This window comes from Lactuca saligna, chromosome 8, assembly GCF_052625555.1.
Source record: "Lactuca saligna cultivar CGN05327 chromosome 8, ASM5262555v1, whole genome shotgun sequence".
Taxonomy (NCBI): domain Eukaryota; kingdom Viridiplantae; phylum Streptophyta; class Magnoliopsida; order Asterales; family Asteraceae; genus Lactuca; species Lactuca saligna.
The window spans coordinates 259,386,754-259,396,293 of NC_136424.1; positions in this window are offsets into that span (position 1 = coordinate 259,386,754).

Sequence of the window (9,540 nt, forward strand, 5' to 3'; positions counted from 1 at the left end):
TGACTTAATTGAATACCATCACAATGATTATACATGAATCATAACATCATTCATCACCATGCATTGAAATATTACAACTGATATTGTTTACATTCAGTACATTGTTTTAAACATTACAATTCCATAACATAAACCGTTTGATCATTAATCTAAGCAAAACACCATGACATAACTTGATACATATTCTTCTGTTTACCTGTTACCTGAGAATACAAGTTATTTTGAAAACGGTCAACATATGAAATGTTGGTGAGTTCATAAGTAATGTTATGGAAAAATGATTTTTGTGAAGATTGCAAACCCAGAAAATCCGATATTTTCTGAAAAGAGTATTTGTAAAAAAAAGTGTGAAGATCCGTAAATATGCTTGTCGATTTTGAAAACATGAATAATTGTTGAACTTTGTATACATCACATAGGTTAAAATGTTGAACTCCCCGAGAAAACCCGATGTTTTCCCGATGCATAAATTACATGACTTTTTATTGTTATACCGATACGACGATTGTTTTTTATTAGCCAGGTGACATTGGATTAATTAAGGGTTGTGAGTTGTTACAATCACGCATTATTGAAAATGACTAGTTTATAACTACAAATTATGAACGATCCTTGAGGCATCGTCCATACTACTCACATAATCCAACCACCCTGACTTCTCTTGTTTAACGTCACGAAGCTGCTTACTCGGTTTCTCATAGCCCCACAACTGAGGAGAAAGGAGGGTAAGAAGCCTCCTTTATTTCCATAAGTCATTCAAGGCAATCGGGAATGCGAAAGGCACTTGGCCCGACTCGCATTTGACTTCTCGACTTCGCTAGCAGTACTAATGGGCCCTTGGGGCCCAACAAACACGATAGAGCTATTGAAAGTCCTTTTACATGGAATTAGGTCATAGAAGGCCGATTAACATGTAAGCGCGTCCCCTTCGGGCCCAAAGATCATGCTATTGGGCTAACAAGGCCCAACAAGCACAATTTGAAACTTTCAAGCCCAAAGATTGAATATTTACTCCTCGTAGTTATCGCGTGTTTATTGAAGTACTATGGTTTATTGATTTTTGTTTTGTTTTTGATTCGAGACCGAATCAATTCGTTTGGTAACGATATTGGTTGTTGAATGTATATTCGTTATTACGTTTCGCCGGTAGTCGTGGATCTTGTATTTTGTCTTAAGGGATTTGTTTGTTTAAAAGTAAGATTTTTATCTTTTTACAACTCTTCTTTTATAAAGTTAACACTTTTAGTCCTGTATATAAAAGAATTTCCATTTTAGTCCTTAAACCATTTTTCTTGACACTTTAGTATCATAAAATGTTGGGAAGATGTTTTTAGCTCAAATTTGTTTTGTAAACAGCTTAAGTCGTTCCAAAATGAAGTTTCTCGGCTGGAACCCTCAATTTCGCAACTTTATCAATTTTGGCCCAAAATAGAAATTTTTTACATTTTTGATCCTTTTTGAATTTGAAAAACATTTTGACCTTTGAAATGGTTTTAATACACTTTAAACCCCCTGTTTTACAAAAAACTTCCTTTTCAGCCCCTCCATCTTAGAAATCTCGCAATTTGGGCTCATTGGGCTGAAAAGCCCAATTTTAGCCCATTAAATTCAAAATTTACATTTTAAACCCCTCAAAAATGTTGATGTTCAGAAAATTGTTATAGAAAGTGTATAGACCCTTTCGAACCTCCAGAAATTATAATTTGTCGGTTTGGGCCCTTAGTTTTGTATTTTTGACAATTTAAGCCCAAAAAAGGGTTTTATGTCCAAATATGTTCATCCTAACCAAATGAACTATTTTTCTTGACTTGATTAGTGTAAAATGGTTTAGGTTAGGTTTATTTCCTTTCCCATGTTTTAGATCTCGGTTTTACACACTTGTTGAATAACATATTCATCACAAACACAAGATATCACACACATACATGCATCAAATCACACATAGCATACATTCACACATAGATCTACACATTTACTTGTATTCTCCCCCATAAAAACTCATAAAAACCGAAAAGAAGGGGTATGAAACTCACCTTGTGGTTTGGATTTGGTTTTGATGAAGATTTGAGAGAAGATTTCGGCCCTAACAACCTTTTGAGGAAGTTTTCGAACTTAGATGATTCTAGGGAGTTAGATCATGAATTTGCTTGAGTTAAGATGAGATGTTTGATAAACTAAGAGTCTAGATCATAAATCTAAATATAAAATTACCTTGCATGATGATTTTTGTGGAAAGTCTCTTTGAAAAGCTCTTGATTCTCAAAAATTTGATGAAGAAATGTGAGGATGTTCTTTGAGAGAGTTTGTTTAATAAAAATTGGATGAAGTGTGTATGTTTGGGAGCTCTCGGCCGAGAATCAAGAAGAAGAAGAGAGAGAGAGAGGAAGTTGAGATGACTAACTTAGATGCATGTTGGTCCATGCATGGAGGTATGTGATGTATAAATGAGGTGGCAATCTCACAAGTCAACTCTTCATTCTTTGCGTTGGGCTTGGGCCGAGATTTGGAGAGGGAAGAAGAAAAGGATTAGGCCTTGTATGCTTAAGCCTATTTCATGGTTATGTTAAGTGATGTTTGGTTCAAATAAATATAAATGTGATTTTTATGACCTATTAGGGCTAAATGAGGTTAATTATGGCCCAATATGGTTGGCTATTTCATTGCTTGTTGGCTATTTGCATAACGCTTGGCTACCGGCTGCGACTGTGTCGGTCGCTGGTCTTTCCCCTGAGACTTTGCGTCATCCCACGCCTGAGTCTCCAGCTCAATCTCCCTCCTCCTGGCATTCACCTGGAGCTCAGTAAATGTGCGGTAAGACGAGTTCGCCACGAACTCCCAAATATCCCCTGCAGAATGCTCAAGTACTGACTCATGCGAGCCTACTCAGGCGCCACATGCTCAGGGCAAAACAACGCCCTCTCGTGAAACATCCATGTAATCACAGTCACTGAATCTATCTTCTGTCTAAGATACAAAAACTCCTGGGCCAACCGTTCCCTCTCCATAGGGTAACATACTCATCTCATAACATTGTAAAAAATCTCTCCCAAATCACCGCAACATGCTCAGTAGGGGTGAAACTAGCCGTCACAAACTTCCACAGTACTTTGCTCCCAAGCGAAGTTGGTTCAGCATGAACCATACCCTCAGATGCTATGGGTATGAGAATATGTAGAAGCATCCCTCAACATCATAGATCCACTGTATCGCAGCAATCAGATCCTGAGTCCCATTAAACTCTGGTGGCTTCGGGTTGCTGAACTCACAGTACAACAACGAGTAACCCCCTGTGGTCTAGCAGCAGCAGCCACCTCGGAAAGAACAACATATCGATCATCAAATGACTCGATCAAAGTGGTCTTCATAGACCCAAACATCTCCGGAATAGCATCTCGGATGGCTGCGGCCACCTCGTCGTGAATCATCCGGCGAATCTCATCATCACTAACTCCAGTGGTCCCTGGGGTGTGGCACCTACCTACCATGATGTTTCTGAAACACAACACAGAATAATCAAAGACTTGCTTGAGCATACTCACACTCGACTTCTCATCCCTACTTGCTCTATAGCATCCTAAGGATTCTTACTTGGGTTTCCTATAGATCTAGTGATTCCAGTAGTACGGGCCCAATACTACCTTCCACACCCCACCTGTAGTCATCCCTACTCCTCCTCCTAGGATTCTAATACATAACTACTCTATACCTCACGAATCACCGACTGCCTTCTCAAAAGACCCCCCCTCTTTAGCTCATGCAAGTATATCCCATGATATATTCACGACTCAGAACTCAGCACATACTAAAACAATAACAGATAACACCGATCAAAGCAGCCCCTAGGCTAAGGCATCATAGATCGGGCAAATCTAGTCCTAAAATATGAAATACCTAGCTTACACTCTAGCATGAAACTCTTAATAAGATATCTCATAAATTATCATGTAATACAAAAATATAAGTATTTTGGGAAATCACCGTTCGGGCTTAGGCAGATTGTACACACCGCTTCAATTTGTGTCTCTTAAAACTTGTTTTCGTTTTAGGAAAAATTCTTTTCTTTTGAAAATTCTTCTCAAATCCTCAGTTTGAGTCCAAACACACCGGGAGGTATATATGAATTCCTCAAACCAACGCTCTGATACCAACTTGTAACAACATAAAATTTCAACTAAATTATTAAATTTCAAAAAACACATTAATTTTAACAATTATCCGTAAAATGCCACAATGTTAATTTCCCAAATTCAGGTTCAAAAGAAAACAATGTATAAACCTCCAGGATCCTCTAAACATGAAACAATCTCCGATGTGTGTGTACAATCAAGCTGGTGCCTTCCTGTTATCCTGAGAAGTACTTGAAACACATAACACATAACATGGTGACCATAAAGTTTAGTGAGTTCCCTAAAATACCATACACAGCTCATTAGCCAATCTAGGCCATAACTTAGTAAGACCCTTTGGTCAATGTGTCCTAGTGGAACCCTTCGGTCCCAAATCAGTAACTCATAGCAACAATATTCAGCATAAATCACAAATACATAATGTAGAACATTACAATACACAGATAACACAAAAACAGATCAACACATAAAGATACCATTCTTGGTAAGTATGATGAGAAGACTCACCTTGTAAGTAATCTAAGTGAATGAATACTCTCGGAAACGAATCCCCCAAGTCTAGCCTCCTCTTAATCAGATAAGATAATTATCTAATTAACTTTTTTAAACGACACATTTACTTAGTTATTTCACTTACTCTCTTGAGGTGGGAAAATACCAATTTACCCCTCCAAGGTTGACAAAACCCTAAATCAACATAAATCAAACTCAAGTCAACAGTCCATGTTGACCCTACTCATCGAGTGCAGTTATAGGACTCGGCAAGTCTGCTCGCCATCCACAGAATCTTTTAAAAGTCTGGCTCAACATGCCGAGTTCTTGCGCGATCAAAACCTTCGGGACAACCCCATCTGACTTGTCGAGTCGGCTCCTTGACACGGTGAGACCATTCAGACCCATAACTCATTCAGTCGTTTTCAAGGTATAGAACCTCCCGAAACTCTAGATCTATACTCCTAAGTCTCTTTAACTGTGACAACCCGATATTTCAACTCTTTGTAATGGCCTAATAGGTCAAGTATTGTAAACATTTTTGAGTTAATAAAATTAACTTTGATAATAAAATGTCCAAAAAGTTTCTATTTAAATTCTTCTATGTTTAAATCTCATTAAACCATGATCGTACGTAAAAAGAATGCCCAAATCCGACTTCGTATATTGAAGTTATGATTTTTCCAAGTTCAGCTTAGCAACAGACAGCTAAAAACTCGAAACGGAGATCGAGCGACATTTGGCCGGGATGACCTAAACGAGAATCGAAGGTCTCGACAATAGTATTTCAACGGTAAAAAGTCTGGCAAAAACCGATGTCAGATAAAGAAGTTATGAATTTTTAAAGAAATTCCTTAATCACGTCATTTTAATAAATAAATAATAAAAATAATTTCGGAATTTGCCAACGGAATCTAAACGAAAGTTATAGATCGTAGTCTCACCTTCGCGGGGATATAAAGAACGTCGAAAACGGAGTTCGTATGAAGGAGATATGAATTTTTGAAGTTTGATAAATAATTTATATATAATTTTTATTAAAAATTCGGTATTATCCGAAGAGGAGTCAGCCTAGGGCCGAGGTACGGGCCGCGTACTCGAGGGCACGGCCTCGGATCGTCCACGTCGCCCTATGCGAAGCTACCCGACCCGCCGTCCCATCCGACCCGCTCCATCCGAAATACGTAAGCGATGACGTACGGGTACGCGCTGCGTACGCCCGTACGCCCCGCGTTCGGAGGCGGTTCAGCACCCCTATAAAAGGGATGCGAGCCTTTCCAAAAAAGTTGTTCATTTTCTCTCTTTCTCTCACGATCTTGCCTCGATTTCCGTGCCCGTTCAAACCCGAAGCTCTAGTCTTTTTGCTCAAGTCCCGAGAGTCGATTTTACTCCCGAGATTCCTGAGAATCCCGAGAAAAATCCGTTTCCCGAGACGAAACTCTGCCCGGTTTTCGATCTCGCTATCTTCAAACTCCCAAGTGAGTTCATACCCCTTTATTCAACCTTTGAAATGCTTTTAAATGTTTTAAATACTTTATGGGGGGGGGGGGGGATACACGTTAAACACTTATAGTTATTGCTTCGATCACATGTGATTGCATTAATCATATGTGATTAATAACTAGGAAACCAATGATTTTATCACTGTTCAAACTGTTTTCCTTCAAAATGTTTTACAAACTCTTTTACTTATCAAATGCTTTATTGTAAACTTTGTTTTACTACCTATAAATTTGCATGCCCATATATGTATAGCTGTATAAATAATGTTTAAAGGGCTTAGGAAAGCCACCTGTCCTATTTCCTTTTCCTCGATTTGGATGTGGTCTGGTGGAATTTCGGGTGACCATCCGAGGGTCGTTTCAATATTAGTTATATATCATATATATATGTATTGACATAAAAGTACTTCCATATTCATACTTATCAGCACCTCGTTAGTAAGTTACCATCGGGGTAACACAGGATCATACTACTACAATTTCTAGATCAACGAGTCAGTTCATTCAGGAATCAATACTTATTACTAAGAGAACATATACAACGATACTAGAACAAGTAACATTATATTGCATATACACGAATACGTTAACAATTGTGATCCACTGTATGGGAGCATGTCTTAATTGACATGACCCGAGTTGTAGCCAGAGTCTCTTGGAGGGAGAGCGTGAGTTTGCGTATAGATCTATACTGGATTGACTATCCTACACCTCGTTGCTAGCTACAGTGGGACCGACAGGTCTGCGGGTGCCAAACGTCATACCTTATTTTTCGACTATACGTTGTCGATGTTACCAGTCGATAGTATGGTGCAATTTATCACACGCTACCTTAATATAAACCCGGTTTAAGGTAGTTAGTACAGCAGTAGTTCATATAAAACAAAACTACCGTACTACAATAATTTACCCATTACATTTTGGTGATAACCTCACTTAAACTTTAATGTACAAACTATATTTTGTTAAATGATAGTTACACTTGGGAAATTACACACTTTTACATCAAACGAGCATACAAAACAGTTAAGCCTTGGTAGAGGGCTACTTTAACAGAAAATATAGGTTTTTCTGAGAGCTTTAAACTTTTACAAACACTTACATACATTTAGAACTCATACTTGCGACAGGTTCAAACGTTTTGATAACGAACCTCGACACTAAAATACTTATGAATTCACCAGCTTAATGCTGATAAACTCTTTCAAAATAACTTGTATTCTCAGGTCATCAGTAGTCAGGTACCGATGCTAGCTTTTGAGAAGATGGAGCGCATTCAAGACTCATGATATTATTTTGATTTAAATTATATCTTTGGTGTCTAAAACTGTACGGAACACGCTTGTATTAAAAATTTTATATTTAATGCAATGGATGATGTTGTTTGCTTATTTACATTTACTGTGTTGTGATACTTTACATGACGTCCTCCGCCCTAGAACGTTTCCGCCATTCTTGGTTTTGGGGTGTGACAGATTGGTATCAGAGCATTGTTTATAGTGAAGCAAGTATATCAACCCATAAAAAATATACTAAACTATAAACCCATTTGGGATTAAAACACTCTGACCCAGAGTTTATACTTTAAATACTAAAATAGTTAATTAAGTATACTAGTCTGCATTCATACTAAAACCAGTGTCACAACGACAAGAACAAGAGTATTACGATTGTTAAATATCACAGGTAAGCTAGGGGATGTATGGTCAGTCCTGGGAATGGCATAGCCTGATCAACTATGCTGGTCCGAGGAGTGATTAGCATATGCCCTAGAATAGTTGTGATGTGTTAACAAGTCTAAAAACTTACCAACAATGCCACAAAAAGATCAGTGGAACTTAAACTTAAAATACTATAGGTGTATTTTGTGCTATTAACTACATACATACTATATCTTTATACCTCTCTTCTCGCGTAGATTTAAATGGCTGGATTCCATCACGACGACCCGTACTTTCCAAATGAAGGCAACATAGGAATGCTCGAAGCAGAGTCTGACGATGAACACCAAATTCCGTTGGATGATCATCAAGCTGAAGGCTTCTCAGATGGATCAGACTTTGAGCCTGAAGTCAACAACCTACCGCTCGTAGGTCAACCCCCGAACAACAACCCTCGACCCGCTTTTCCAGGTCCTACTCCCTTATGGGCAAACAACTTGAATCGTTGGAGTGATGAACAGGGTCAACCCTTACCATACTTTGGGGACCGAAGCTTTTACAATGTCAGCAATGGTGGCTCTGCTGACCGAGCCCTGCCTGTCATTATCCACAGAATAGCTCGTAATGTCGAGCAAGGTAGAGCAGCCATCGACCGGGTCATGGAGATTGATGCCAACTCAGGTGTCAACATAGTCCGCATCCGCCGTCTTGAAGAAGACATGGAACGGACCCGGAGAACCAATGAAACCCTACAGCAACAACTGGTTGCCTCTCAAGCTGAAGTCATGGAACTCCGAGCTCGTCAAAGTGCTCATGAGCAACACCTTCAAGAGGTGGTCCGTCAAATGAGAGACCTTAGGGTTCTCCCGAGAAATATTCATCGCCGTTAGATGATGTCTAGTACATCATTATCTTTTGGGTTAAGGATTAGCCTTTAACATCTGTGCTCTAAGTAGCACTTGTCTGTAAAATATTCCTAACTTTCAGTACTCTAATTAGGAATCTAAGAATTGTCAAACTTTTCTATATGGTATGATGTAAGACCTACTGTTAGGTCGATTTTTCCTTGAACTTATTACATCAATAATACCAGTATTATTGAAATCTATCTAAATTGTGGGAAAAATCTATACACTTGTGTTTTCCTACTAATATTTCTTGTTGTGATTTCAAACACTCATTCAACTGTTGGGCTATGGTTAGTTAGTCCATGTATCACTCTCACGTTGCTTACAAAATGATTCTTACCATTTTTCTTACCTTTATAAACTTATAGCTGAAAGATGCCTCCTCACAAATCTCCCAGGAATAATCCTGCACCACCACCTCCTCCGCCTCCGGTCATCGATACTGCAGCCCTAAATGCTGCCGTAGTTGCAGCAGTGGCAACTGCCATGGCTCAATATCACTCTTCTGATGCCAGCATAGGTGGAACCCCTGTGGAATCAATCCCGGTTGAAACCCCTGTGCGCTCGAGAGAGTGCTCTTACAAGGATTTCACCAACTGCAAGCCGAAGTCCTTTCATGGGACCGGCGGAGTCATTGCCCTCTCGCAATGGTTCGAGAAGACTGAAGCGGTCTTCGAAATATGTTCATGCCCTGCTGCGAGCAAAGTGAAATATGCCGCATGCACCTTTGAAGGAAAGGCCCTGACGTGGTGGAACGGCCACGTTAAATCTCTAACTCTTGTCGTAGCCAACGACATAGGCTGGGAAACGATGAAAGACCTCATGATTGAGGAATACTGCCCGAGGGGTG